Here is an 18659-nt window from a genome sequence, read left to right as displayed (position 1 = left end):
TTCGTACGCTGAGATTTAACGCTGAGAGGAAACGAAGGATTGGCGCCTTCTGAGTTCGAGGAGGATTGGTGCAGATCATTCGTGTGGGAATTTTTCTTGAAGCAGTAAGCAATGGAATCAAATTTTATTACAGGAAGAGCATTAACGAAGAGCATTGATTCAAAAGTGACCTCTAACGTCGTCAATTTGGAATTGATTTGGCTACAACGAGATGCTTAGGGAGAGCATACGCATTGTGGATTGCAGCTCACCCTCTCTGCAATAAGGTCATGGCCTCTCCATCTGGGAATGGAGCGGGAGACTCCCTAGAGAAATTTGGTGCATTCAAGAATGAAGTGGAAGCGATGATCTTGCAGATTGGAGGGAAAATTTTAACTAAAGCCAGGTCACATTTTTCCCTTGTGATGGGTCAATTAGAAGGCCTGAGGAAGGACATGGAGATTGTCCAGGCAACATCGCAGGTCATCATGACAAAGATCGAGAACTTGGACCGGAAGGTGGAGAACCTAGAAGAAAATGTGGAAATTGTGGTTGTCTCAGTCCTAAAGCAAGCGTTTGATATAGAGGAGGGCGGCGATAATGAGCAAGCTAGGGGTGACCAGGGAGCTCCTTCTCCGGAAATTCAACAAGTGGTTATTCAAAGTGATCCCATGAATGTAGGCCAGCAAGAGGAGGTCGAAGCGGCAGAAATGGAAGAAGCAAGACAGCGTGCACCGAAAGAAGACATTAGTTAGCATATATATGTAGTTTTTTTATGTTATGCAAATATGTAAAGTTTAATGGTGTCTTTTGGCGAACATATAAGCTAAATGTTGTAAAAAAACCTAGGTCAAAAACCCATAAAAACTCTTTGCCTCTGGTTAGAGCTATTTTGGAGGAATTTAGAATTGAAATTGTCGCTGAATGTATTGGTTCTAGCCAGATTCCAGCTTATATAATAGAAATATAACTGTTTCTTTCTAAAAAATAGAAACAATTTGTTTGGGCTTATAATATCCTATACATTGAAAGGTGTTTAAATTTTTTTTCACTATGGTAAGTTGGTAATTTGTTGGTTTGGGCGTATAATATCCTAAGCATAGAAAGGTCTTTAAATTTTTTTCACTATGGTGAATTGGTAATTTGTTGGAGCAATTTGAGTTAGGTCCAAGATCAAATCTAGTCCTTGCCACTATAACACCAAGAGTATATCCAACAACTCATAAGTCAGATATACCAAGAATATATGCCTTAGCAAGCGCCAAGAATATATGTCTTAGCAAGCGCTGAGACTCCACAGGAGTGGAGGAGACTACTCCTTGAGCCTTATCACAAGAGACCAAAAATGCCCCTTCTTAAAATTTGAAACAAGGTAGAAAGATAACATCCCATTGTTCCAACCACCCAATTGTCGCAATGAAAAAAGAAATGTATATATATATATATATATAAAACAACTTTTCATGGAACGCTTGGTGCATGTTTATAAGTCATTCAAATAAACAAAAAAGACTTCTTAACCAAACCACGGAAGTAAGAGAGAAAATGGGATTTTGGGGACAGTGACATGGGCTTCTGAAATCAAAAGCGTGCCAGTAACCTACTAGTGATGCCCATTGGCACCTGTAAAATTATGTGTCCTCGAACAAGTAATCTGCGTGGGAAGAAAATATCGGTATCTTGGTGATTTATTCACTCTGGAGACCAAAGTAATGAATCGAACAATTGTCTTTTGTTATCTCATAACGTAGAAACGATCTTTTGAGAGTGTAAGTTGAGCGGAATGATAGAGCATTTATGTTTGTTCAATAGACATTATTAACACCAAAAATTAACAGTATGCCTTCAATCGTTTAAAGCCAACAACACTATTGATGCCTTGTATAATTCTAATATTTTTTTGACAATCAATAATCGATATTATTTAACAATCACTCAAAATTTAAAATCATGAAATCGTTGAATTCAGAGATACCGTCTTCTTTAAAAATAAACTTAGGGCTTCTCACATTCGCGAATCTGGTAAGGAAAATCATATTTATGATATTCCAATGAAAAACACCATAAACTCCCGGAAAGACTTGCATAATGAAAAAATTTCATATCATTGGTACTTTTTCTCTAAAATACCTCTGCCGTGGCGTTTCATATTTGGGCACTTCATCCTGATCACCTTCTGCGTGGCATGCTGATCTGGGAACAGTCAATTTTCCATCGCAACACAGCGCAGTTTTTGGAAATACTGCTAAGCAGATTTGTCTAGAACAGATAATCACGCAAAAGCAGGAACTATCAGTTGCATATATGAAAACAGAGGATAGGGATTATGGTGGCTGTTTGTGTTCAATTTCTCATCGTCCTATCAATGCTATCGAAATAGCCCCTTTTTTTTCTTTTCTTTTTTTCCTCTTCACTACTTCAAAGAAAAGCAGGGCGTTTCAGGCCTGCCTCCATGCATCACTCATTCGAATCGATTGTCTTCCTCACGAAAGAAATTTTGTCAAAAGAATAAGAATAAACCCCATCAAAACTCTCACCAAAACATACTCTCACTAGAGATCGATCTTCTTCCTATAGTAACGGAAAGCATTTTTTAATTTAGATTTTCTACGTTTGCTGAAATAACTCTGAACTTCCAGCAAATTAACAGTAATGTTGATTACAATCCAGTGAAATATTCTCATGCTTGGTAGATCCCTGGCTTCGACTTCTAAAATCTTCAAGCGGGTAGTCGTTTCTTACCGCATCTATGTCGTTGTCGACAAGGGTAGTAACAGGGGAGAGGGAGCCGCCTACAAACAACCGGTCGATGCTTTGATCAAAACTCTGAAATTTTAAATGGAATAAATTTAAAACAAGTTACGCTCCACACGAAATCTTTCTTGTTAAGACTCTGCGTCTTGGATAGCAGGGTTGGAATTTGGATTTCAATAAAATAATTATGTTAAAAAAATTTACATAAGTAAAAAAAAACGAAATGACCACAATGTAAAAATTCTATCACCGCAACATTTTATTTATTTTTAATAAGTTATTTATGAAATTTCTTCAATAAATATTACATCATAATACAAAAACAAACACATGTACAAGAATCAACACAATGACACAAATATTTTGGACAACAATCCCCGGAAAAATCCAATGTGAGAAAACTGGCGCAGCAAGGGAAGATTTTATTATTCAACAATTCTTCAGTACAACTGGGTGCCACTGGGTTACCCAACAGAGAGAAAAAGTTCTCCAGCACTTCTCTTAGTCATAGCATCAGCCTTGCTGACCTCTCCGTAGCTCTCAAACACTCTACGTCAACGCCTGCTTGTCTGCGTCAATCCTAGGCCTCTCCATGTCACCCATGCAGACCCTCTAATGACTGCACAGTCTCCAGCTACCTCAACGTCTACATGAAAGGCCTTGCGTCTGCCTCTGCGCTGATCTTTTGTTGTTGATCTTGACTTTGCTCTGTACTAGATGCCTCCTGCTGCTCTCCAAACCACTAGTTCAAATTTCTCAGCTAACCCCTCTCTAGAAATCAAATTGACTAGTCTCCCTCAGTGTGTTCTCCAACTGACCCTCAAGCCTCTTCTTATACTTTTCTCGTTGGTCTATTAACGACCGAGATTAAGTCCCTAATCAACGGCTAAGATTAAATCTGGCTTGATCCATGACTTTTTGACCATTCTAACTCAGTTTTATATTAATTCACATTAATATTTTATTTTCCCTAAGTTTAGACTTAGGGACTCCATTATTTTAATATCTTCCAAACTGGTTAGATTCTACCCAAATCATTTCAGAGTCTTGGAGATCTCATGTGCTTTAGCCTTTCCACCAATTTTCGTGGCTAAAGCACATTCGATGCTACCCCAAATCAACACATGACACACAAATGACTTATTAAATCTTGAATCCTGGTTTGAAACTTGAAATTTCATAGAACACTAATAATAAAATCATATAAATCTGAAATCAAATGCCCTTAACCTTGACATGCCATAGCATCTGTATATATGAGATATGATTAAGGAAATCTTATGGGATATATAAGATAACCAACATAATAAAACTATTGAATGTTATTAACAACAACTCAAAAATAGATTCATTAATATGGTTTATGTTATGATTTACATAATCTAATAAATATTATTGGATTTAAAAATAAAATATACATTTCACCGTATATATATTAGCATTGTTTTGGATCATAGGATGTACACTAATATTAATAAGATTGAATTCGTAGTATCTAAACCTTTTAAAAATTAAAAGACTAAACTTATAATAAATTGACATTGAGGATCTCATAACATCATGTTATAGGATTCCTTTTAAAAATTAAAAGACTAAACTTCTAATAAATGGACATTGAGGATCTCATAACATCATGTTATAGGATTATGTTACAATAACTTCACAAAAGTTTTTATCTCTATACACGTGATAGAAATAGTCTCATAACACTAACTTACACCAAAAACTTGTCAATTCCAAGATCCAAGTGGATATTGGTGGCCACCCGCCAATTCCACTTGGACCCCCACCATTGCTTCTTGCAGTGTTTCAGTTTCTTTAGTTGTAGCACAGTTTACTATTTTTAGCAGTTTTTCGAGTCTTAAACTTCTGGAGCCATTTTGAGGCCCTAAACGACATTTTTTTGGAAATCTACCCGCTAGCGATGTTTTTATCCAAAATCACCTTTTCTGTCGTAGTCCTCGAAGAGATCTTTCCAACGGGCTATCATGCGCGTCAAACGGAGATAATATGACCAAGTCACAACCCCGGGAAGTTGGTTGTCCAACACACCGCAACAGGGCCCATAAACTCTTAGTGTTACATCTCCTCGGGTTAGGGTTTTGGTTGTTTAGGGTTTGCTCTTATTGTTCAATAATAAAAAGGCCCTTGAGCCTCATTGTAGTTCAGTTCAGAGAAATGTAGCTGCCACATCTCTTCTTAGAGATAAGCTACCATCACCCTAGCTGGTGTATTTCCATTTCTGTTTGTAAGCATATTTCAGTATTTTACATTAATGAGATGAAGTATTATTTCTGCTGCATCTTTGTGTTTATGGTTATCTCTGTAATTTGTTGCGTTCCTGTTTAAATCTAGATCAGTGGTATCAGAGCGATCTGCTTTTTCTCTATTTTTCTTTGCATGTCCCCGACGAGGTTAGGATATAAGGAGTTAGGGCTTGAACTAGTCGAACCTTTGCAAGCCCAGCCTCGCAAATCCTGACAGCCTCCCATGGCGAATGAAAAAAAAGACGAGGGGGCAGGAGATCCTATCAAAATCTTGCTCGAAGAAGCCCTCGAGCGACAAAGGAACGCGATGATGGACAACTTTGCCCAGATCCTTCAGCGGCTACCCAGGGGCGACGCATCGACTTCCAACAGCTACTCTGGAAACGCCACACCGTTTAAGGTACAAGTTAATTTTAAAATCTCCATATTCGAGGGTCAGATAGACGTAGATGTCGTCGATAAATGGTTAAATCTGCTAGAGGGTTATTTTTCTGTTCATGATTTTTCCAGTCGGGAAAAGATTATTTTCGCTCTTCTCAAAGCAGCCCCCCACGTCAAGGACTGGTGGGAAACCTACTGTGAACAGAAGGATGAAAGTACAGGCTCACTATTTTCAGCTGCACCCACTTGGAATTCATTCCGGGATGCCATCAAGGAGTAGTACTACCCTGTCGGAAGCTATGAGGATCAATACATAAAGTAGACCACGCTGCGGCAGGGAAGGGACCAAGACGTGCCAGAGTTTACCAATATTCTCCATACCCTTCGCACAAATTTGGGTATTAAGGATTCGGAGCAACATTTGGTACTCAAATACCGCGGCTGCCTGCACAAGTACATCCAGGAAGAAATAGAATTCCTGAACATCTCCTTGCTCGGCACGGCATACCGATATGCCATCAAGGTCAAGAAAAAGTTTAAATAGAAGAAGCGAGACTTTGGATTTGCGAACCCGAAGCAAGGGAAAGGTGCCCCCAACCCGCAGAATAAAGGACAAAGCTAAGGCGGGGAAGCCCAAGACAACCCGTTAAAGCTGCAAGCAAAGAACAGCACCGTGAAGCCGAAAAAGGACACGGGAAAGTGGTGTGAGTTCCATAAGAGCTCCACTCACAACATAAGTGAGTTTCAGGCCAAGCAGTCACTAGTGGCCAAGCTAAAGGTTTCAGAATTAGATGCATGTTCCGACTCTGAGTCAGAACCCGATAAGGGGAATGACAAAGGGAAGCAGATTATTGATGCGGAGCCCAACGCCATTGTTGCCACCACAAAGATCCAGAAGGAGGAACCTGAAGATCCAGAGGAGGAGGAGCGTCTCTTCCACTCCCATATGTGGGTAAAGGGCTCCCCGCTACAGTTCATTGTCAACAGTGGGTGCCAAAAGAACCTCATTTCGGCAAAGGTCGTGAAGCGGCTGGGCTTATTGACCACAGCACATCCACAACTGTACACCATTGGGTGGCTTCACCAAGGACGGGATCTTCGCGTGAGCCAGCAATGTCGCCTTCCATACAACATCAAGCCCTTCACGAATGAGGTATTGTGTGACATTGCTCCCCTTGAAGTTTGTGATGTATTATTAGGACAACTATACTTGTGGAAGCAACATGTTTTGTATGAATCAAGGCCCCATGCTGTTATTGTTACTTTGGGAAATAAGTTGTACAAGATACCAGAGGTAGCACCGCCTACCGCCATCTCTTTGGTTACTGCAAAACAATGCAGTAAGCTCATTTCCAAAACTGGGAAATTTGTTTTCCTGATGATACGCCCTCAAGGAAAGAAGAAGACAGTGACCATGACCTCCAGACAGGGCCCCTCCGCACGACAACTACAGATGGACAAGTTCGTGGAGGAGTACGAGGACATCTTCACCTCCCCCGCAGGGGTTCCTCTGCACTATCAGGTCAAGCACTCCATCGATCTAACTCCAGGTGCACCGCTACCCAATGGAACAAACTATCGGCGCTCCGTTCTGGAGAACGATGAAATCAAGAGGCAAATTCAGGAGCTGTTGCAGAAAGGTCACATCCGTCCGAGTTCATCGCCCTGTGGGAACCCGATCGTGTTGGTACAGAAGAAGGATGGGACTTGGAGACTCTGTATTGAATATCGGGCACTGAACAAGATCACTGTCCGTAATAGGTACCCGATCCCACGGATTGATGACCTCCTGGACCAACTGAAGGGAGGAAAATATTTCAGCAAGATTGATTTGAAGTCAGGATATCACCAGGTACCAATCGAACCCTCCAATGTGTGGAAGACTGCCTTCAAAGCCAAGGAGGGCCTTTTCAAATGGTTGGTTATGCCTTTCGAATTGACAAATGCTCCTGCAACCTTCATGAGGCTAATGGATGACATCTTGCGGCCATTCACCAACTCATTTGTAGTGGTATACTTGGATGACATCCTGATCTTCAGCTAGAGTTGGGAAGAGCACCTCCACCACATCCGACAGGTTCTCCAAACACTGCGGCAACACAAGTTATGTGCCAATTTGGAGAAATGCACTTTTGGCATGACCCAAGTTCAGTATCTGGGATACATTATTGATGAACAGGGGGTGCATGTGGATCTAGACAAGATCCAAGTCATTCGAGATTGGCCATCTCCAACCACTCTAACAGAGCTCCGCAGCTTTCTAGGTCTTGCCAACTTCTACCGCAGGTTCGTGTTGGGATTTTCTCATATCACTTGGCCCTAGAGTCAAGTCACCAATGGAGAAGCGAAAGCAAAATTCTTTTGGTCTGAATCTCAACAGAAGGCATTCACAGAGTTGAAATATCGCCTCTGCTCGGCACTAGTGCTTGCATTACTAGACTTGCAACAACCATTTGAAGTCGAGACAGATGCTTTTGACTATGCTATTGGGGTAGTCCTTACTCAACATGGGCATCTAGTGGCATATCACAGTGAAACACTTTTAGACACAATCCAGAAGTATCCCACTTATGACAAAGAGATGTATTCCATTGTGCAGGCATGCCAACAATGGAAGCATTGCATTTTGGGGAAGGAAACGGTCTTCCACACAGACCACCGACCCATGCAGTTCATACAGACCCAAGGGAAATTACAGAATGATCACCATCAAAAGTGGTCCACATGCCTGCAACAGTTCCATTTGAATATCAAGTATAAGAAGGGCAACACCAATAATGTTGCAGATTGCCTCAGTCGACCACTGATCATGGTGTTAACCACCGTGCTCAACTCTTGTGGGCATGAGACTTTTGATTGGCCACTTCTCTACAAAAGCGACCCAGAATTCAGCCACACATACTAGACACTCTTGGAGGGTCAGCATGTTCCAGATTTTCACCTCCAGGATGCCCTGTTATGCCACCTGGGTCACCTTTGTGTTCCTTCAAGCGAGTGTGCCAAGATGATTTGGGAAGCACACAACGGTCGGGCTGTTGGGAATTTCGGGGTCGATATCATGCACTACTTGTGCCATTGCCAAACCGACCATCAAGAAGCAAGGCATCTATACCCTGTTGCCTACCCCTAGTCAACCTTGGGAATCCATCTCCATGGATTACATGTCAGGCCTTCCTTCCACTAAGCATGGAAACGACTGTGTTTTTGTGGTCGTCAACAGGTTCTCGAAGATGGCCATTATGGCGGTCTGCAAGAAGAATATCACAGCCGAAGCCACTGCTAAACTCTTCTTTGAACGAGTGTGGGTACACTTTGTGATCCCACAGTCTATCATCTCAGATCGGGACAACAGGTTCCTTAGTACATTTTGGTCCAGTCTCTGGTCGATGTTGGACACCAAACTCACTAAGTCCACAACCTTCCATCCTCAAACTGATGGCCAGAAAAAAGTTGTCAACAGGATGATTGTACACATTCTACGCATGTACAACTCAAAGCATCCACGCACATGGGACGAGAGCCTCCCCTATGTTCAGCACAACCACCACTGGGCTCTCCATAGCTCGACTGGCCACAACCCTTTTCAGGTGGGCTTAGGATTCCAACCACTATGTCCCATTGATGTGGCCATGCCATTTGCAGCTACTCATGTAGATTCAGCTTATGTCCAGTCTGAAACAGATAAGGCAAACAACTTCATTGAGCACATCCAACATATTCGCCAGCAAGTCCATGACATTCTGGAGAAATCAAATGCCAAGTACAAGCAGCGACATGATCAACATCGGGTGCCACAAAAGTTTCAGGTGGGCGAAAAACTCTGGTTGCATTTGCAAAAGAAACGCCTTACCGGAGCCTATCGGAAACTCAGACCATTCCGATATGGTCCTTACACCATTACCAAGGCTGTGGGAGACAATGCATTTGAGATCAGCATTCCCCCATTCCTTGGCCTGCACCTAGTGTTCAATGTGGACCGCCTTCGGCCATACTTTCCACTATTACTAAACACATCCGACATTGCAGAACAGCTCACACCCACAGAGTTAAACCCAGATTGCATGGAACAAGATGCAACTGATCGGATCATGGACACACAAATCAAGCACACTCGCTAGCAAAATATCCAACTGTATCGAGTTGTCAAAGCAGGCCAACTCCTTCACCAGGGCAAGTGGCTCACTAGGGACCAAGTTCAGCAGAAGTTTCCTCATCTCATGGAGGAACTCAACGTAATGGGGACCATTGCTCTTAAGGGGGAAGGAATGATCCAGGTGGATATTGGTGGCCACCCGCCAATTCCACTTGGACCCCCACCATTGCTTCTTTCAGTTTTCCAGTTTCCTTAATTGTAGCACAATTTACTATTTTTAGCAGTTTTTCGGGTCCTAAACTTCCAGAGCCGTTTTTAGGCCCTGAACGACGTTTTTTTGGAAATACACTGCTAGCGATATGTTATTTAAAATCATCTTTTTCGTCATAGTCCTCAGAGAGATCTTTCCAACGGGCTATCATGCGCGTCAAACGGAGATAATATGACCAAGTCATGACCCTGGGAAGTTCGTTGTCCAACTCACCCCAACGGGGCCCATAAACTCTTGGTGTTACATCTCCTCGGGTTAGGGTTTTGGTTGTTTAGGGTTTGCTCTTATTGTTCAATAATAAAAATGCCCTTGAGCCTCATTGTAGTTTAGTTCAAAGGCATGTAGCTACCACATCTCTTCTCAGAGATAAGTTACCATGCCCTAGCTGGTGTATTTCCATTTCTGTTTGTAAGCATATTTCAGTGTTTTACATTAATGAAATGAAGTATTATTTCCACTGCATCTCTGTGTTTATGGTTATCTCTGTAATTTGTTGTGTTCCTGTTTAAATCCAGATCATTCCATGATAGAAATACATTACTCACACCAAAAATTCATCAATTCCAAGCTAGAAACACATTACTCACACCAAATATTTGTCAATTCCAAGCTAGACAAAGAGACTTATTACATTGATGATTTTATCTCCCTGAAAGGAATAGGTCCAGAAATAACCATTGTTTTTAATAATTCTAAAACAAAAAGTTTCTTATACATAATTTACACCAAAAATTTTTCAATTCCAAGTTAGAAGAAGAGACTTATTGCATTGATATTTTTTCTCCTAGATGGAATTAGTCCAGAAATAACAATTATTATAAACAATTCTAAAACAAAAATAGTCTCTAACACATAACTCACACCAAAAACTTGTTAATTCCAAGCTAAAAACACATTAATCACACCAAAAACTTGTCAACTCCAAGTTAGAAACACATTACACATTACTCACACCAAAAACTTCTTAATTTCAAGCTAGAAGAAGAGACTTATTACATTGATACGTGTCGCACTAGATGGAATAAGTTCATAAATAACAATTATTATGAACAATTCTAAAACAGAAATAGTCTCTAACACATAACTCATGCCACAATCTTGTCAATTCCATGTTAGAAACACATTACTCACACCAAAAACATGTCAATTCCAAGCTAGAAGAAGAAATTTCTTGCATTGATATTTTACCTATCTCGAACGAATAAGTCCATCCTTTCACTCAAAAGTTTAGGTAGCCAAATTACTAAAGGTTCTCTCTTTCCTTGTTGAGGAGCATGCCTTCAATAATATATGTGTGAGAGACATGAAGGTTATCCCTTTCCTTATTGAGTAGCAGGCCTTCAATGATACTTATATGTGTGAAGGAAGGTTATCCCTTTCCTTCCTGAGAAAGAGGCCTTCAATGACATACATGTGTGTTTGTGACTATGTTTAAACCATGTCTCTAATGACATGAATTTTTAAAACTAAGAACACAGCTCTTGAGGGATACCCGATCGCTTGCGAACAACAACCACACATGAATTCCTAAGGGAATTATAGATTTCCTCTTCACAATTTTCAACCCACATAGCATAAGTTGAAGCAATGAATGAGTAACAGCTACAGCTATAGCTCCCACCAAGGATCTGCACACAAACATTAAGATCAAAACAGTGACAAACGTACAAACAATGAAAACTATCAAAATAACCAAACACTTTCCATGTTACTAAATATGCATACGACACTACAACAACACAAAATACTACACACCCACTTCCTCAAACTTAAAATCCAAGCCATGAAACACTGCAAAAATAGCTTGAAGTTCACTCAAATGAATCAGAATAGTACCACTTGGAATACACAACAAGCTTGAACCCAAACAAGGTAACAACCCCAGACTCCTGATTGTTGGGCATGGCCACCAGAGCTAGAACTAAGCAAGCCAATCTCGGTACATGGAGAGTAACATTAGCAAGATTAAACCGTAATGTGCATCTTATAGACTATTGGCTTCCTCTCATAATCCCAATCTGGAATTCTAGAGTTAATCTTTGTCAAGAATTCCATAGTGGGAAACTAGAGGCCCACCCATGGTACTCAAATCCATCCCAAGCCCCATGCCCATTTTTCCATCCTCGACCTGGATTTGTAACTGTCTTTCCACCAGAAAAACATTGTTGTTTCTCATCCTTCCTCACACCAAAATACTCAACAGAAAATCCAAACCAAGCCAAACAAAATAGTGGATGCCAATAACAAAAAAAAATCACATTGACTTTTTCTAAAAATTGTAAATGGCGACATTTCATAAATATGGAGTGCACTTGATGAACATCAGAGAGATACTTTAATCATTTTTTCATCAAATAACTAGGAGTCTGCTTTGAAAATCTTATGGCATCACATGTTCGAAGTTCTTTGGAACAAGTTATCAGTCCTTCTAACCGTTTATTTTCTTCAATTTCTCATATCTTAACGTTGGTGCAAAAAGGGAATGACCCACTATTGAAATTTGGACTCGTAAAATAATTGTACTAAAAGCAGATAAATTGCCCATACATGTGATTGCTATATTTGGAAAATTAACATAACTTGTAAAAGCTTCATCCAACTGTCCAAATGCAAGACCACATAGTCATCCAAACCAACACAGTAATATTACAAGGAACAAGTGCATAACATATCGACTTTCCCTGAATAGATCCATTGGTAAATGAAATCCAAATCACAGGGAAGTGGTATTCCTAAATTGTATAAACAAAAAAAAACATTCTCATTACTCACCTATAACTTGTTACCGTGCCTTAAAATTTCTATAGCAAAATATTTTGGATACAAACCACCCATAATTTTCCCTTCATTGTATTTGAGAGGATAAGGGAATCGAACCTATATCTAGAGCATCATCCAAATGGTATTAATAAAGTGGGAGAGGTGTACCAAAGTCAATTTCTTTTTTCACCTCCACTTGTACTCCTCCATGACTTTATCTGTCCACGTATTCTCCATAAACCACAATTTTATACACATGTTTATTTATCAAGAGATGGGTGAAAGTTTTCAACACCTCGTTTTCTCTAAGACCCAGTAAAATGACCTTTTTCTATTGTAGTAAAAGTTACCATCAAATTGAGCTAAAGATCCCTCTTTCAGAAACACAAAAAACAAATATAAAAACCAAATCCTCCATTAACAAAACCAAAAGGATTTTTCTATTTTACAAGTTACCCTAGCCTACCGCTATTAGTGGTGTCAGCTCTCAATTCCATGATGCATGTGATTATTCTTTAATTATTGCACATAGTTGCAGTCCAAGTGTGTCCTTGCTCTTAGATTTGTTGGGGAAGCTTCCCGCAAATATCCTCCATAAGATTTTAATTGTGCAAAACCATAGTGCCACACTACCAACAATTATCTAACCATTATCAATGATAAAGCTCTTGTCAACTTCAAGGTTTGTGCAAGTGCCATAGGGTATTAATAACGTTTAAGGAAAATAATTCACTGTCAAAAATACGTTTTGCAAAATTCAAGACTCATCACAAGATACATTCATGCAAAATCTTTAAAGGTATTTAACGACCAAAATGCCCTATGACGACCATTTTGCCCGTTAAATTCCAACCTTGGTCGACAATGAAAGATCGCCTCAAATCAATATTCACTTACTTCTCATATGATTCGATCGAATTTCAAGTATTTAGGTTCAATGAAGCCTAGTTGCCCAAAGAGAGCTTGTACAAGCTTCCATTTGTGGAAACTCGTCCTAGGCTATCCAAGCTATCTGCTCCAACGCTCTTTCCAAGATTCATTCAATGTTTTATAATGCAACCGTACTCCTACGAAACTCAGGAATATTTGGTATGAGTTTGTTTTGTTGCAAGAAGTTAAATTGTAATTAAAAGTAATATTCAATAGGAAAAAATGATTTTTAATATTTACAAGACTAAAAATAGTCTATGGCACAAATCGCTTCACAAATGGATTTATGCATTTTAACCTTACCCTTGTTCAAAGTAATGATGAGTGTCTCCCACTTCTTAACCATCTCCTTGTTGAATAAATTATCTCAAGAGCTCTCTCATGTTATCCTTCAAGGCTTCACATTCTAAAATAAAATATTTTTATGTTTCACTTTTATTAAAAGTTATTAAAAAAATATTTATATGTTTTTATTCGAGAGAGTTTTAAGATATCATATTAGAATTTATATTATTTGGGTTAAAATTATTTACAAGTTAAAAAAAATTAGAAGTAAAATTTAAAAATTACTTTACGAGTTTGTTTTTTATTTAAAATTTAATTTAATTGATTAGGATTTTTTTTAAAATATAATCATATAAATGAATGGCTCAATATATATATATATATATATATATATATATATATATTAAAAAATGAAATAATTTGTTTTTAATAATAATAATGAATCAATTGGGTAGTATCAGCGAGGGGGTTATTTTTCATCTTAAGAATCAAGAAGAAATTAAGTTTGTCTAGGGATTGGGATATGCCTTAAATAATGCGACTGAAGCATACGTTTTCTTCCCACTGGAAAAATCATAATCTTTCATTATGATTGAAAAATTACATGTTGTAGATGCTTTATAGCATACGTTGTGTTGGCCCTTTGCCATCTCTATGGTCATGTTCAAAAATGTTGTTCAATTTATCAAAAATAGAATGCATTTATCATCCATCACCATGCAGGGTGCTCAGTCACTGTCTGATATAATAAACTATAAATATGTCTGTTATCTATAATATTCCACATACACCACGCAAGGTGATGTATTTTATGAAGGTCTGTATATATAAACAAAGAAATAAAACTGTGTAGAAATATATACAATATATAAAGCCGTGCATATCCATCAGGTGATATCCAATAAGACTAAAAAGTTAGGGACTATCTACCCTGTGGTAAATCTGATCATTGTATGGCCTGTGATAGTAGTGGTACTCATTTGAGCCTCTATGCTCCTAAATCATCCAGGCCTCCTTGGAAAGCCTGTCAGCACTGCAATTATGTTCCCCGTAAATGTGTTGACATGAAATAGAATTAAACTGTGCTTTGAACGAGTTCACTTCATCTAGAATATTACTGAGAGTGTGTGAGTGACAAACAGTAATATTATTGAACCAATTTACTATGATTTTTGAGTCACCATATATGTTTAGATCCATGCAATTATGACCCAATGAAAAATGCAGCAAGTGTCGAAGTGTAATAAGTTCTGCAAAGTTATTCGTTCCCTCGCCAAGCCCCATCTTGACCTTGTAGAAATGTTGTTCATTTAGATATAAAATGAATCCACCGCCACATCCATGGTGTTGTGCAACACCATCAAAAAATGCCCAGGGAAAGTTTTTATTTATAGGAGCAGGGTCATGCGGTCTGCGAGGCCGAGGTCTGTGTGGCTCAGGCAGCTCGTGATAAGCTGATATGATCTGGGCTGATATATGCGGCCAGCTAGCAGCTCTATCCTCAAATATAATTCGATTCCGGGCCAGCCATAGGTGCCAGCAAATAAGTAAGGGAAGACATAATTGTTTTGTGCCTTGATGCAGATTGCACCAGTTTTCCCAAGCACGACATATATTATCACCCTCCCACTTCCCAGATAAATGAATCGAGGAAGAGATAATCTGCCAGATATTGTTCAGAGTATCACATTGAAGGAAAAGGTGCACAGTCGATTCAATAGAATTTTTGCATAAGACGCACCAGTGAGGGCCATGGAAAGAGCGATGTGATAGTGATTCTCCTGTGGGAACTTTGTTTCTGAGGATACACCAAAAGAACAGTCTTGTTCTCGGGGGCGAAACAAGCTTCCAGATGCTCTTCCACCATACTTCTGTCTGCTCCGGCTGTTTGTGTGAAATCAGGTTGAGGTATCCGGCCTTTGGGGTATAGATGCCATTCTCAGCAAGGCTCCAAACAAGTTCATCTGGTCCTTCCTTAATCCTGATGTGAGATTCACTCAATGCATTTATGTAGTCTTGCCATTCCCAGTGCCACTGTGGGGGAATATCAAGTTGATGAACATAATTCCATCCCTAATAGAAAATGTTAGTGTTCATTTGATCCGCTATGTGAGCCAATACCTTTATCTCATGTGCATTGAGGTGCTGGATGAGTTCTCTTGATAGCTAGAATCTTCCTCCTCCCCTAGTCCAGGGATCCAGTCCAATGCGAGCCTTTGTTCCATCGTTTATTCTCCAAACAAGATTGTTCCTGATGCTAGGCAGGGAATGTAGAAGAGCCTTCCAAACAGAAGATATTCCCGATCTAGGCCAACTAGGCATGCGCAACCAATCCATGATTTGGTGAGGCCAAATGTACTTGTAATAGGAGACTGTAGTCCATAGGTTCTGCCCGGTCAATAAAATCCAGCCCATTTTTGCAGCCAAGGCTTGTGCAAACAGTGCTAGGCATTTTAGTCCCCATCCTCCCCATTTTTTGGGCAAAGCGATCTTGTTCCAGCTAACCCATGCAAAAATCTTTTTGTCTTGTTGGCAATTCCAGAGATATTTGCTACAAATCTGTTGCAGACGGGTCAGAATGTTCTTGGGAATCCAAGCTAATGCCATCCAGAAAACAGGGGTGGCTTCGAGAACAGATTTGATGAGCACCAATCTGCCTGCTCAGGATAGGTATCGATGACTCCAATTAGAAAGTTTTTTTCCAACTTGGTGACAAGCCAGACCCAATCTGTTAATTTCTGATAGAGGGGATTTATCCAAAATCCCATATATTTGAAACCTCTGTCAAGGGGAATGATGCAATAAGGGAAGTGGTGCTAAGCAAGTTGAGACTCTTGGATGGAAATGTGGGCTAAAGTGATGGTGGATTTCCCTTGATTAGCCTACATACCAGTAGCCTTCGAGAATAGGGAGAGGATTTTTGAGAAGGTAAGAGAGTCTCGGATGCTCCCATCAAGGAAGATGAGAACATCGTCCACAAATAGGAGATGAGTGAGATAGCAGGAGTCAGTGATCTTGAGGCCACTAAGGCAGCCATCTCTTTTTGCTTTGGCTAGTAGCCTGCTAAGCCCATCCATGACAATCAGAAAGAGTAAGGGGGAGAGGGGGCAGCCTTGTCTAAGGCCACGCTCAGCATGAAAGAAGTGGGAGGCAGATCCATTGATGAGAACACTGAAGGTAGGAGTGGTGATGCAAGCCATAATCCAAGTAACGAAATCATGAGGAAAGCCAAGGTGAATAAGGAGCATCTTGATGTAGAGCCAACTGACTCGGTCAAAAGCTTTTGCCAGGTCGATCTTTAAGATGATTCCTTTTATGTGTTTAGTCCAGATCGAGTGAATGGCCTCTTGGGCCGTGCCAATGGCTTCATGGATCTATCGATGCTCAAGGAAGGCGAACTGTTGGGGGGCGATATGGCGAGAGAGAATGGGCCGAATGCGATTCGCAATGACTTTGGAAATAATCTTATACAGACAGTTGCATAATGAGATGGGCCTAAAGTCATTGAATGAGGAGGGGGAGTCAGATTTCGGAATAAGGGCAATGAAAGTTGTATTGACAGCATTGTATATGGATCCAGATAGTCTACATTCTTCCACTACTTTTAATAAATCATTTCCCAGGAGCTCATAGAAAGCAAGATAAAATTCTATCGTCCACCCATCCGGGCTAGGACTTTTGTCCTTTTTAAACCATTTCAACATTCCTTCCAGTTCGCTAGTAGTAACAGGGGAGTTTAGCTCTTCCGCCTCATCATCATTTACAAAACGAGGGAAATGTCCAGCCACATTGATGATATCAGCAAGGTTTGACCCAGGAGGGTTTTTAAAGAGATGCTTGAAATGAGAGGTGCCAAGATGGGAGAGCTTGTTGAAGGTGTCTGCAACTCCCCCATCAGGTAGGGGTAGGTTCCAAATTGTGTTAGAAACTTTTCTACCTTTTGCATAATTCTGGAAAAATCTTGTGTTGTCATCTCCCGCTTGTAACCATATAGCTCTGCTCCTGAGTCACCAAGATTCCTCTCTCTCCTTCAGAATCCTTGCCTTTTGGTTTTCCAGCTCGATCAAGTGAGCTTTGTCATTAGCTGAAGTAAACCCCCGGTTGCGATCATCGAGCAGAGTACTCAATTCAGCCTCGATTTGGGATAAAGATTGATCCTCCCTCTGATTTTTCTCTTTGGCCCAATTGATGGAAAGATGCTTGAGCTGGGACAGGTTGTGGCAAAAACCCTTAGTTAAGGATTCATGTCTATCAATAGGGTTGGCTTTCCAAAAATCCGAGACCAGGTTAATGAAACCAGGGTCCTGAAGCTAGACATGGTTAAATTTGAAAGGAGCTTTTGGTTTGGGATGGGGACCAAAGACTTCAAGATAAATGGGAGAGTGATCCGAGATACCCCTGAAACCCACCCATTGTTTGTAGTGGTGCAGCTGATTCATTAGGGGTACCTTTATCAAAAAACAATCTAACCTTCTGGCTAGAGCAACATCCCCCACCCTTCTGTTTTGCCATGTAGGGAGTGGCTTATTCATGGGAATATCCACAAAGTTATGTTGTTCCAGAAGGTTTGTCATGAAGCCAGTAATAGAGTCCACTTGAGCTTGTGATCCCCATGATTCCCCAAATCCCATGGAGAAATTGAGATCACCCCCAAGAATGATGTGATCAGAAGAAAATATCGAGAGATTAAGCAGATGTTGCCAGAAGATTTCTCTCTGATGGCAAGGACCATATATATTAATGACCCTCAGGTTTAGGCTGAGCTCCGCCGAGAAAAGATCTAAACCTATAAATCCAGGTCCTCCCCAGGATGCTAATACTCTGATGGTGTGAGGATTGAAACCAATAGCTAGGCCCCCCGATCGTCCCGAAGCATCTATGGCGAAAAATTGCCATCCAGGAAGTAAGGAGGCTAATGTGCTGGAGATGATTTCGGCCT

The 18659-nt window shown here is 40.2% G+C and overlaps 1 protein-coding gene and 1 long non-coding RNA gene across 5 annotated transcripts in view; one reads left to right on the top strand and one right to left on the bottom strand.

Moving 5' to 3' along the window:
• LOC149225263 (uncharacterized) overlaps window positions 1-2853 on the bottom strand; it is a 127371-nt gene extending 124518 nt beyond the window's left edge. For both annotated transcript variants that reach the window (XR_016247657.1, XR_016247656.1), the window contains exon 1: window positions 2110-2853. This is a non-coding gene — a long non-coding RNA (uncharacterized LOC149225263). The remainder of the gene's footprint in view (window positions 1-2109) is intronic.
• Window positions 1-18659, top strand: part of LOC149225262 (potassium channel KAT3-like) — a 234331-nt gene that overhangs the window by 147547 nt on the left and 68125 nt on the right. The window lies entirely within an intron of this gene.

This window comes from Pinus tabuliformis, chromosome J (assembly GCF_031772625.1).
Source record: "Pinus tabuliformis cultivar Carrire ecotype Pingquan chromosome J, CPIR1, whole genome shotgun sequence".
Classification (NCBI taxonomy): Eukaryota; Viridiplantae; Streptophyta; class Pinopsida; order Pinales; family Pinaceae; genus Pinus; species Pinus tabuliformis.
Note: the sequence above shows the minus strand (reverse complement) of the source record. Positions and strands in the feature narration are given on the sequence as shown.